The sequence below is a fragment of the Macaca thibetana genome, chromosome X (assembly GCF_024542745.1).
Source record: "Macaca thibetana thibetana isolate TM-01 chromosome X, ASM2454274v1, whole genome shotgun sequence".
NCBI classification, from domain to species: Eukaryota; Metazoa; Chordata; class Mammalia; order Primates; family Cercopithecidae; genus Macaca; species Macaca thibetana.
In genome coordinates this window covers 72,705,512-72,719,001 of record NC_065598.1, presented here as the reverse complement: position 1 = coordinate 72,719,001, position 13,490 = coordinate 72,705,512, and the positions used below count along the sequence as shown (strand labels likewise).

The 13,490-nt window shown below is 36.7% G+C and overlaps 1 protein-coding gene across 1 annotated transcript in view; it reads right to left on the bottom strand.

The window, feature by feature from the left end:
• The window catches only part of LOC126946324 (cytochrome c oxidase subunit 7B, mitochondrial), a 1,159,743-nt gene extending 1,150,846 nt beyond the window's left edge, over positions 1-8,897 (bottom strand). The window contains exon 1 of the mRNA XM_050776486.1: positions 8,894-8,897. The gene's annotated coding sequence lies outside the window, so the exon portion shown is untranslated. The remainder of the gene's footprint in view (positions 1-8,893) is intronic.
• Between the last annotated feature and the right edge of the window lie 4,593 nt (positions 8,898-13,490).

Here is a 13,490-nt window from a genome sequence, read left to right as displayed (position 1 = left end):
ATTTTTTGAAGGGTTTTTCCTGTCTCTATCTCCTTCAGTTCTGCTCTGATCTTAGTTATTTCTTTTCTTCTGCTAGCTTTTGAATTTGTTTGATCTTGATTCTCTAGTTTTTTTCATTATGATGTTATGGTGTCGATTTTAGATCTTTCCTCATTTCTCTTGTGGGCATTTTGTGCTATAAATTTCTCTCTACACACTGTTTAAATGTGTCCCAGAGATTCTGGTACATTGTGTCTTTGTTCTCATTGGTTTCCAAGAACATCTTTATTTCTGAATTCATTTTGTTATTTACCCAAGAGTCACTCAGGAGCAGGTTGTTCAGTTTCCATGAAGTTGTGCGGTTTTGAGTGAGTTTCTTAATCCTGAGTTCTAATTGCAATGTGGTCTGAGAGACAGTTATGATTTCTGTTTTTTTGCAATTGCTGAGGAGTGTTTTACTTCCAATTATGTGATCAATTTTAGAATAAGTGTGATGTGGCACTGAGAAGAGTGTATATTCTGTAGATTTGGGTTGGAGAATTTTGTAAATGTCTACTAGGCCCACTTGGTCCAGAGCTCAGTTCAAGTCCTGGATATCCTTTTTAATTTTCTGTTTCATTGATCTAATATTGACAGTGGGGAGTTAAAGTCTCCCACTATTATTGTGTGGGAGTCTAAGTCTCTTTTTAGGTCTTTAAGAACTTGCTTTATGAATCTGGGTCCTCCTGTATTGGGTGCATATATATTCAGGATAGTTAGCTCTTCTTGTTGCATTGATCCCTTTACCATTATGTAATGCCCTTATTTGACTCTTTTCATCTTTGTTGGTTTAAAGTCTGTTTTATCGGAGACTAGGATTGCAACTCCTGCATTTTTTTTTTCTTTCCATTTGTTTGGTAAATCTTTCTCCATTCCTTTTATTTTGAGCCTATGTATGACTTTGCATGTAAGATGGGTCTCCTGAATATAGTACACTGATGGGTCTTGACTGTATCCAATTAGCCAGTCTGTGTCTTTTAATTTGGGGCATTTAGCCCATTTACATTTAAGGTTCATATTGTTATGTGTGAATTTGTTTCTGTCATTAAGATGCTACCTGGTTATTTTGCCCATTAGTTGATGTAGTTTCTTCATAGTGTCGATGGTCTTTACAATCTGTATGTTTTTGAAGTGGTTGGTACCAGTTGTTCCTTTCGGCGTTTAGTGCTTTCTTCAGGAGGTCTCTTAAGGCAGGCCTGGTGGCAACAAAATCTCTCAGCATTTGTTTGTCTATAAAGGATTTTATTTCTCCCTCCCATATGAAGCTGAATTTGGCTGGATATGAAATGCTGGGTTGAAAATTCTTTTCTTTAAGAATGCTGAATATTGAGGCCCCCTCTCTCTTCTGCCTTGTAGGGTTTCTGCCAAGAAATCTGCTGGTAGTCTGGTGGGCTTCCCTTTGCGGGTAACCTTACCTTTCACTCTGGCTGCCCTCCACATTTTTTCCTTCATTTCTACCTTGGTGAATCTGACAAGTATTTGTCTTGGGGTTGCTCTTCTCAAGGAGTATCTTTCTGGTGTTCTTTGCATTTCCTGAATTTGAATGTTGGCCTGCCTTGCTGGGTTGGGGAAGTTCTCCTGGATAATATCCTGAAAAGTGTTTTCCAACTGGTTCCATTCTCCCCGTCACTTTCAGGTACACCAATGAAATGTAGATTTGATCTTTTCACATAGTCCCATATTTATTGGAGGCTTTGTTCATTTCTTTTCGCTCTTTATTCTCTAATCTTGTCTTCTCAAGTTGTTTCGTTGATTTGATCTTCAATCTCTGATATCTTTTCTTCTGCTTGATCGATTTGGCTATTGATACTTGTCTATGCTTCACGAAGTTCTCATGCTGTGCTTTTCAGCTCCATCACGTTGTTTATGTTCTTCTCTAAGCTGGTTATTCTAGTTAGCAATTTGTCTAACCTTTTTTCAAGGTTCTTAGCTTCCTTGGAATAGGGTTAGAACATGCTTCTTTAGCTCGGAGGAGTTGGTTATTACCCACCTTCTGAAGCCTACATCTGTCAGTTCATCAAACTCATTCTCCATCCAGTTTTGTTCCCTTGCTGGCAAGGAGTTGTGATCCTTTGGAGGAGAAAAGACGCTCTTGTTTTTGGAATTTTCAGCCTTTTTGCACTGGTTTCTCCCCATCTTTGTGGATTTATCTAGAATTGGTTTTTGATGTTGGTGATGTTGATACTATTGTTTTCTGTTTGTTAGTTTTTCTCCTAACGGTCAGGCCCCTCTGCTGCAGGTCTGCTGAAGCTTTCTGGAGGTCCAGTCTAGACCCTGTTTGACTGGATATCACCAGCAAAAGCTCAGATGGAAATGCAGGAATCACCCACCTTCTTTGTCGATCTCTCTGGGAGCTGCATATCAGAGATGCTCTTATTCTGCCCTCTTGCCAACTGCCTAGAATGTTCATGACTGGATCTCATTCTTTTTTTTGCAGTTAAATAGTACTTCGTTTTGTATCTATACCACATTTTCTTTATCTTATACATTTATCTGTTGATGGACACTTAGGTTGCTTCCAAATCTTACCTATTGTAAACAGTGCTGCAACAAACACAGGAGCGCAAAAATCTCTTTGATATTCGAGCTTCCTTTCTTTTGGGTATATACACAGCAGTACAATTCCTAGATCATATGGTAGTTTAATTTTTAGTTTTTTGAAGAACCTTCAAAGTGTTCCCTGTAGTGTTTGTACTAGTTTGCATTTTCACCAACAGTGTATGTGTGTTCTCTTTTCTGCACATTCTTACCACCATTTGTTTTGGCCTGTGTTTTGGATATAAGTAATTTTAACTGAGGTGATATGAAATCTCATTGTAGATTTGATTTGTATTTCTCCAATGATCAGTAATGTTGAGCAGCTTTTTGTGTACCTTATTGCCATTTGTATGTCTTCTTTCAAGAAATGTCTATTCAAACTTTTTGCCTATTTTTTTTCTCAGGTTATTATTTTTATTCCTGTATATAGTTGTTTGAGGTCCTTGTATATTACGGTTATTAATCCCTCACTGGATCAGTATTTTTGCAAACATTTGCAAATATTTTCAAGTATTTTCTTCTTTTCTTTGCCTTGTCCCTTCACTTTATTGATTGTATTCTTTGCTCTGCAGGAGCTTTTTATCTTGATGTGATTACATTTGTCTATCTTTGCTTTGGTTGCCTGTGCTTTGGGGGCACTGTTCAAGAAATCCTTGCCCAGATAAATTTCCTGGAAATTTTCCCCAATGCATCTTTGTAGTAGTTTTATAGTTTGAGGTCTTAGATTTAAATATTTAATCCATTTTTATTTTGCTTTTGTATAAGGTGAAAGAAAGGGGTCTCGTTTTGTTCTTTTGGATATGGATATCCAGTTTTTCCAGCACCATTTATTGAAAAGACTGTCTCTTCTCTAATATATGTTCTTGACCCCTTTATAAAAATGAGATTACTATATGGATGTGCCTTTTTTCTGGATTCTGCCTTCTGTTTCATTTGTCTATGTGTCTGTTTGATGGCATTTGGTTTACTATAGCTCTGTAGTAAAATTGAAGTCAGATAATGTGATTCCTCTAGTTTTGTTATTTTTGCTTAGGATAGCTTTCGTAGTCTGGGCTTTTTGTGTTTGAAATAAGTTTTAAAAGTGCTGTGTGTGTGTGTGTGTGTGTGTGTGTGTATGTATGTTTCGATGAAAAATGTTATTTGTATTTTGATAGGGATTGCATTGAATCTGCATTTTGATTTGGGTAAGGTGGACATTTTACCAATATTGATACTTCCAATCCATGAACATTTTTTGGTTAAATTAACTCCTAAGTATATAATTGTATGTGCAACTATTATAATTGGAATTACTTTTTACACTTTCTTTTGCACGTTGTTCAGTATTGGCATATACTGATTTTTGTATGTTGATTTTGTATTCTGCAACTTTAATGAATTTGTTGATCTGTTCTAATAGTTTTCTTGTAGAGTCTTCAGGTTTTTTTCAAATTTAAGATTATATCATCTGCAAACAATGATCATTTGACTTCTTCCTTTCCAATATGGAGGCCCTTTATATCTTCCTATTGTCTGATTTCTCTAGTTATGACTTCCAGTACAATCTTGAATAACATTGGTGATAGTAGGCATCCATGTGATGTTCCAGGTCTTAGAAAAAAGGATTTCAGTTTGTGTCTTATTATGTTGAGGTATGTTTCTCCTATCCCCAGTTTATTGAGAGTTTTTATTATGAATGGATGTCAAATTTTGTGAAGTGGCTTTGAGCATTAATTGAAATAATCATATGGCTTTTATCATTCATCCTGCTGATGTGATGTAGCACATTGTTTGATTTGCATATGTTGAACCAGCCTTATATTCAAGGAATAAATTTCACTTTGTCATGATGAATGGTCTTTCAAATGTATTGTGGAATTTGGTTTGCTTGTATTTTGTTGAAGATTTTGCATCAATATTCACCAGAGATGATGAATACTGATTCCTGTTGTTTTCTTTATTATTATTATTATACTTTCAGTTCTAAGGTACATTGTGCACAACATGCAGGTTTGTTACATATGTATACATGTGCCATGTTGGTGTGCTGCACCAATTAACTCATCATTTACATTAGGTATATCTCCCAATGCTATTCCTCCCCCTTCCCCCCCCCTCCCCACAATAGGCCCCAGTGTGTGATGTTCCCCTTCCTGTGTCCAAGTGATCTCATTGTTCAATTCCCACTTACGAGTGACAACATGAGCTGTTTGGTTTTCTGTTCTTGTGATAGTTTGCTGAGAATGATGGTTTCCAGCTGCATCCATGTCCCTACAAAGGACACAAACTCATCCTTTTTTATGGCTGCATAGTATTCCATGGTGTATATATGCCACATTTTCTTAATCTATTAAAAAAATCGGGAAACAACAGGTGCTGGAGAGGATGTGGAGAAATAGGAACACTTTTACATTGTTGGTGAGACTGTAAACTAGTTCAACCATTGTGGAAAACAGTGTAGCAATTCCTCAAGGATCTAGGACTAGAAATACCATTTGACCCAGCCATCCCATTACTGGATATATACCCAAAGGATTATAAATCATGCTGCTATAAAGACACATGCACACGTATGTTTATTGCAGCACTATTCACAATAACAAAGACTTGGAATCAACCCAAATGTCCATCAGTGACAGACTGGATTAAGAAAATGTTGTTTTCTTTTTTATATACTTTTGTCTGGTTCTCATATCAGGGTAATACTGACCTCATTGAATACATTTGGAAGTGTTCCCTTCTCAATTTTTTGGAATAGGTTGAGTACTACTGGTATTAGTTCTTTAAATGTTTGGCAGAATTCAGCAGTGAAGCTGTCTTGAGTTTTGGTGTTTGTTTTTGTTTGTTTGTTTGTTTGTTTTTGAATGGGAAAATTTTATTACATTCTTAATCTTATTACTTGGTACTGGTCTGTTCAGGTTTTGGATTTCTTCCTGGTTCAGTCTCGGTAGGTTGTAAGTGTCTAGTAATTTGTCAATTTCTACTAGATTTTCTAATTTACTGACATATAGTTGCCCATTGTAGCCACTAATAATCCTTTGAATTTCTGCAGTATCAGTGTAATATGTCCTTTTCCATTTCTGATTTTATTTATTTGTGTCTTTTCTCCTTTTTTCTTAGTTAGCCTGGCTAAAAGTTTGTCAATTTTGTTTAAATTTTCAAAACACCAACTTTTTATTTCATTGGTCTTTTGCAGTTTTTCAATTTCCATTTCATTTATTTCTGCTCTGATTTTTATTTTTTTTCTATTAATTTTGGGTTTGGTTTGCTCTAGCTTTTCTAGCCCTTTAAGATTAATTTATGTGCATCTTTATATGTAAAGTATGTTTCTTGGAGAAAACTGATCAATGGGTCTTTTTTATTTTATTTTTTATTTATTATTATTATTATACTTTAAGTTCTAGGGTACATGTGCATAACGTGCAGGTTTGTTACATATGTATACTTGTGCCATGTTGCTGTGCTGCACCCATCAACTCGTCAGCACCCATCAACTCGTCATTTACATCAGGTATAACTCCCAATGCAATCCCTCCCCCCTCCCCCCTCCCCATGATAGGCCCCGGTGTGTGATGTTCCCCTTCCCGAGTCCAAGTGATCTCATTGTCTTTTTTAAAATTCTATTAACCACTCTATTTCTTTTGATTGAAGAGTTTGGTCCATTTGCATTCCATGTTATTATTGATAAGCAAGGATTTACTCTTGTCATTTTGTTATTTGTTTTCTAGTGGTTTCGTGGTCATTTCTTCTTCCTTTTTTTCCTTCCTATCTTTCTTTAGTGAAGCTGATTTTCTCTAGTAACATAATATAGTTTTACGCTTTTTATTTTTTTGTGTCTCCATTGTTTGTTTTTTGATTTGAGGTTACCATGAGGCTTGCAAATGTTACCTTATAACTCATTATTTTAACGTGATAACAACTTAAAATTATTCACATAAACAAACGGAAAACTAATAAAAATACTACACCTCAACTTTGTCTTCCTGCTTTTTGACATTTTTTTGTTCCTATTTGTATATTAATGTGCTGATAATGTCTTAAAAAGTTGTTATAGTTATTCTTTGTGATTGGTTCATTATTTAATCTTTCTACTTAGGATAGGAGTAGTTTACATAACACAGTTGCAGTGTTTCATTTTGTGTTTTTTTTTTTTTTTATTTAATTTCTGTGTACTTTCTATTACCAGCATGTTGTGTACCCTCAGGTGATAATTTATTGCTCACTTTTTTTCTTTCTGATTGAAGTATTCCCTGTGGCATTTCTGTAGGCCAGGTATGGTGCTGATAAGATCCCTTAGCCTTTGTTTGTCTGGGAAGGTCTTTGTTTCTCTTTCATGTTTGAAGGATATTTTTGCTAGATATACTATTCTAGGGTAAATGTTTTTCCCTTTAGCGCTTTAAAAATGTCATGCCACTCTCTCCTGTCCTGAAAGGTTTCCACTGAAAAGTCTTAGGTCGGACGTATTGGAGTTCCATTTTATGTTATATGCCTCTTTTCCTGATTTCAGGATCCTGTCTTTATATTCGAGCTTTGGGAGTTAGATTATTAAGTGCTTTGAGGCAGTCTTCTTTGGGTTAAATCTGCTTGGTGTTCTATAATCCTCTTATATTTGAATATCAATATCTTTCTTCAGGTTTAGGACGTTCTCTGTTATTACATTTTTGAATAAACTTTCTAGTCCCATCTCTTTCTTTATCTCCTCTTTAAGACTAGCAACTCGTCTAGCAACTCTTAGAATCACCCTTTTGCAGCTATTTTCTAGATCCTGTAGCATGCTTCATGGATTTTTATTCTTTTTTCTTTTGTTCCTCTGACTGTGCATTCTCAAGTAGCCTGTCCTCAATCTCACTGATTCTTTATTTGGCTTGATGAATTCTGTTAGTAAAGGACTCTGATGCAGTCTTCAGTATGTCAATTACATTTTTTTCAGTTCCAAAATTTCTGCTTGATTCTTTTAAATTATTTCAATTTATTTACTAAGTTTATCTGATAGAATTCTGCATTCCTTTTCTGTGTTATCTTGAATTTCTTTAAGGTTCCTCTACACAGCTATTTGGAATGCTTTGAAACATAACATATCTGTGTTTCTCCAGGATTGGTCCCTGGTGCCTTATTTATTTCATTTGGTGAGGTCATGTTTTCCAGGTTGGAGTTGTTAGTAGATGTTCTTTGGTGTCCAGGCATTGAAGAGTTAGGTATTTATTGTAGTCCTCACTGACTGAGTTTATTGTACCTTTCTTACTGGGAAGGATTTCCAGATATTTAAAATAATTTGGGTGCTATGATCTAAGCTGTTTCTGCTTTTGGGGACATCCAAACCCAGTGATGCTGTGGTTCTTGAAAACTCTGAGATTACCCCCTTGATGGTCTTGGATAAGATCTGGGCAAGTTCTCTGGATTATAAGGCAGTGACCTTTGTTCTTTTCTTTTGCTTTCTCTCAAACAGTCTCTGTCTCTGCTCTGAGCCACCTGATGTCACAACTATGACTGCACTGGGTGAGACCTGAAGCAAACACAGCATTAGGTCTAATTCAAGGCCTTCTGTAACCACTCCTTGGCTGCTGCCTATGTTCACTCAAGGCCCTGGAGCTTACAATCAGTAGGTGGCAACGCAAGTCACACCTGTTTTATTCTCTTCAAGACGGTGAGGTCTCTCAGCCTTCAGATGGGTTCAGAGGTGCTGTCCAGGATTCAGGGACTGGAGAAGAGATACGTAAATAGAATGCTCTACAAAATGTGAAGATATTAGTGTCCCCTGTGAATGCTCAACAAAGAGTGACATGAGTGGAGGAGGATTTCAATAATCAGGTAAATAAAATGACCCATTCTGTGGATATCAGTCAGGCTTCATTACAAGCAACTCCTCTTATTTTCCAATGGTATCATGAACAAAGTGGACATGTTGGTAGGGATAGATGTTATCGATAGATTTGTAATGTATCAACTTTGCTGAGCCAAACTACATTTCCTGGAATTTCATTTATTGTATTTTTCCGTTTAGGATGGGCTGCAAAGGAGATTCTTCCAAGATTTCAGAAGCTGGAAGGGAGGCAGAATCCATTTGGTAACATAAACACACTATTGCTTATCTGCTGACTCAACTTGGGATGAAGCAGCAACTGAGTCAATTGTGTGTGTAGAGCTCAAGGACAAAGGTCCCTAGCTTCTGCAGAATACTATCATCACTAAGCTCACAGGCATCTAGAGCAGACATGTGCTTCAGTCTAATCTGTGGGCTTCCAGCTTCTACTCTTGGGGTTCCAGCCTTTTTTATGATATTACCTTTCTAACTGCATGTGCTGTGGACTTCAAGCACTTGAATCAGATGTAGAGACATTATGTGGACTGCTTGAGTAGCCCCCACAACTGTGTAAGCCAAATCTCTGTAACAAGTATTTATCCATCCACCCATTTATCTATCTATCTATCCATCTATTGATCTATCTAGCTGTATTAGTCCATTCTTGCACTCTATAGAGAGCTACCCAAGACTGGGTAATTTGTGGAGAAAGAGGTTTAATTGACTCCTAGCTCCACAGGATGTACAGAAGTCATGGCTAGGGAAGCCTCAGAAAATGTACAGTCATAGCAGAAGGTGAAGAAGAAACAAGGCATGTCTTCACATGGCCAAGAGGAGAGAGACAGTGAGTGAAGGGGGAAGTGCTACACACTTTCAAACAACCAGATCTCATGAGAACTCTCTCTTGAGACAGCACTAGGGGGATGGTGCTAAACCATTAGAAACCAGTCCCATGATTCAGTCAATCCCCACCATGCCTTACCTCCAACAATTGGGATCACAATACAACATGAGATTTTGGTGGGGACACGGACAAACCATATCACTATCTATCTATCTGTTACTGGTTCTACTTCTCAGGCTGGATCCTGACTGATATAGGAGTTATTCTGAAGCCAGGCCCTTTCCTCTGTGTACTGTCCTTTTTTTTTTTTTTTTTTTTTGCTCTGGGCCTACCTGTACCCCTCATTTCCCCAGTGACCATAGCCCATGGGTGTATTAATCATGGTTTCAAAAATTGTCTATATTTTATGATGCTTTGACTTTTGGGGCCCTTGATGGATGAGGAGAGACTTCCCTTCCCAGGGCTAGCTAATTCCTAGGGATAGAAAACAACCGTCATCTGATTACACCTGTCATATGCAAACAAACCAACCCAGAGCCCATGCCTGCCAACTACCTAATTTATTGAGTCACTATCCGCCTGTCTTAGTATTATCCCAGGACCAAGCACTAGGCAACCAGGGGTAGTATCTACAGCTCTGAGCCTACTGACATTGTTTAAACTAGTAAATCTTAAGTCACTTCCCTTGAACTGCCTTTTCTTTCCCATGGCAGCCACAATATAGTCCTGTACCTGTGTTTTCCCCTTGCTGCTTCTGCCTCCTACTAGACCCTGGTGCTTCCTCATGTGGCTCTGTGAGGAGCACCATCTCCTCTTTTCCTGGGAATTGTAAGTAATAAATTCCTCTTGCTAAGGTAGTTGTCTCTGTGTCTGTCATCTTACCATGCCTGATTAAGACAAATCTTGCATAAATTTAAAAACAATGGGAAAAAATTGTCAATAAAATGGGAGATAATCCACACAGACAGGATATTTTATGACACTCAAATTATACTGTCTACTAGGGTGATACTGCCTACTAGGCATAGTTTGTTAACTAATTTTCTAGTCACGTATGAAGAGAATGACTTACCTGGTAATTTATTTAATCAGCTAATCAGAGGTGGTCCTCCACCAGAAATGTGAATGTTTAAAGGAAAGATTGAAATGATCATAAATCCTTAGAACTATATTTTTTACAGAGATAAAAAATTATGATTATATGAATATTCCCAAAGATAGCAATTAAGTTGTAAAAATCATATTGAAAATGCTGATCTTCAAACAAGTACTTAACCCTTACATATTTTGGTTTCCATGGCTGTAGTTGCAGAACTTGTATCCCATTGTTGCATTGATGATGTCATCCATGACATGTAACAGGCATTGAAAGAGTTTTCCTTATGGGCTTAGTGTCTATTCAGCTCAGTGTGGAGAAAAAATGTTTCTTTAGGAAACTGTGCTTATTTTCTTTCCTCTCACAATTGGATGTTAAAACCAAGTTTTACAATTCAGCGAAGAATGACTTATTTCTCAAAGTCTAGATTCAGAATACTTCATCTTCAACTGTGTTTATACAAAATGTTTCCTTTGTGTCATCTGAAATTCACACTGGAAGAGAATCAAATACTGTCAACCAAGATGGAGAAAATGAGTGTATGTTTGGAACAATGACATTTTTGCAATCAGTGGAAAGACACCAGTACTTATACCATGTTCAACTCAAGCAGAAATGTTCAGAGGAAGTTGGTATCATTAAGGGACTAACAGAAATGAGAAAATTGGATATAGTGTGGAAAAGAAATCTAGGCGAAATGGCAATGCTGCAGACAATCCAACTTTTAAGATAGTCTCCAGGTTATGAAAATATGAGGCTGTCTTTGGAGATGATCTCAGATTCTGTAACTAGAAGAGACTTTTCATATTACCTGCAAAACAACAAACTGCAGTGATAGGAAAATGAAATTGATTTTAAATATGTGTGATACAGACTCTATTCGTTGGTATGAAAGTTCAGGAAGGTATCTTGGAAAGCTGCCTTCACGTTCATCTCTCTGCTTTACTTGAACACTACTATTTTTAAAAGTAGGCCTGATAGTGTCTCTGGGATACAGTTAACAGAGAAATTGCTATAGAAAACATATAACTATGATAATGTTGAAAATGTCTGTGTAATACCTTCCAATGTTAAAATGAAAAGCTGAAGTTATGCTTTCTAGGAAGTTTCATAGAAAATCTTTTCATACTTTTGTCAGCAGCAAAATGATCGACTAAGAGCAGGTACAAAGGCTAATTATTTTAATTTATTTCCTTCGAGATTTTGAGTGCCTTTAAAAATTAAACATTTGCTGATTTTTAAAAAATCTGTTAATTTTCATGTTATGTGAAGTACTTTCTAATTCCTTATATAATTTATTGTCTATTTCCTAATTTTTATAACTTTGTTAATATTATTATGGATGGTCATTGGATTTTTTTCCTTTTAAAATGATTATAACTTCTTTTCATAAATGCATAGCATTTGACACTTCCTGTTTCAGTGAAGTTGGTATTAGAAAACATAAAATATTAGTGTACAGCCATACAACCCTGAACACACCCAATCTTGTCTGATCTCAGAAGCTAAGCAGGGTCGGGTCTGGTTAGTACTTGGAGGGGAGAAAACAAAAAAATCAGATGTATTTTTATAATTTAATTTAAATAATTACTACAGTTTATTTGATAAGATTTCAACTTGATCTTGTTTAGTTATTTTCCCCTCCCCTCTCAGTTAACAGATAACTATGGCAGTGCTTCATATAATCGAGGATGGCCTTTATTATTTAAACTTGCTGACATTTGCTATTTTGGAAAAAAGTGACCTTTCCTAATGGCATTCTATATTATTGGGGCTGGAGAATTGCATTTATGCAACACATTGACCTGGCTTCTTCTCATTTACTTCTCTGCCAAAATTCTATGAACTGAGGAGTTGGTTTATTTTCTTTTTTTTTTTTTTTTTTTTTTTTTAATTTATTTATTATTATTATACTTTAAGTTGTAGGGTACATGTGCATAACGTGCAGGTTTGTTACATATGTATACTTGTGCCATGTTGCTGTGCTGCACCCATCAACTCGTCATTTACATCAGGTATAACTCCCAATGCAATCCCTCCCCCCTCCCCCCTCCCCATGATAGGCCCTGGTGTGTGATGTTCCCCTTCCTGAGTCTGAGTGATCTCATTGTTCAGTTCCCACCTATGAGTGAGAACATGCGGTGTTTGGTTTTCTGTTCTTGTGATAGTTTGCTAAGAATGATGGATTCCAGCTGCATCCAAGTCCCTACAAAGGACTCAAACTCATCCTTTTTTATGGCTGCATAGTATTCCATGGTGTATATGTGCCACATTTTCTTAATCCAATCTGTCACTGATGGACATTTGGGTTGATTCCAAGTCTTTGCTATTGTGAATAGTGCTGCAATAAACATACGTGTGCATGTGTCTTTATAGCAGCATAATTTATAATCCTTTGGGTATATACCCAGTAATGGGATGGCTGGGTCATATGGTACATCTAGTTCTAGATCCTTGAGGAATCGCCATACTGTTTTCCATAATGGTTGAACTAGTTTACAATCCCACCAACAGTGTAAAAGTGTTCCTATTTCTCCACATCCTCTCCAGCACCTGTTGTTTCCTGACTTTTTAATGATTGCCATTCTAACTGGTGTGAGATGGTATCTCATTGTGGTTTTGATTTGCATTTCTCTGATGGCCAGTGATGATGAGCATTTTTTCATGTGTCTGTTGGCTGTATGAATGTCTTCTTTTGAGAAATGTCTGTTCATATCCTTTGCCCACTTTTTGATGGGGTTGTTTGTTTTTTTCTTGTAAATTTGTTTGAGTTCCTTGTAGGTTCTGGATATTAGCCCTTTGTCAGATGAGTAGATTGCAAAAATTTTCTCCCATTCTGTAGGTTGCCTGTTCACTCTGATGGTAGTTTCTTTTGCTGTGCAGAAGCTCTTTAGTTTAATGAGATCCCATTTGTCAATTTTGGCTTTTGCTGCCGTTGCTTTTGGTGTTTTAGACATGAAGTCTTTGCCCATGCCTATGTCCTGAATGGTACTACCTAGGTTTTCCTCTAGGATTTTTATGGTATTAGGTCTAACATTTAAGTCTCTAATCCATCTTGAATTAATTTTCGTATAAGGAGTAAGGAAAGGATCCAGTTTCAGCTTTCTACTTATGGCTAGCCAATTTTCCCAGCACCATTTATTAAATAGGGAATCCTTTCCCCATTTCTTGTTTCTCTCAGGTTTGTCAAAGATCAAATGGCTGTAGATGTGTGG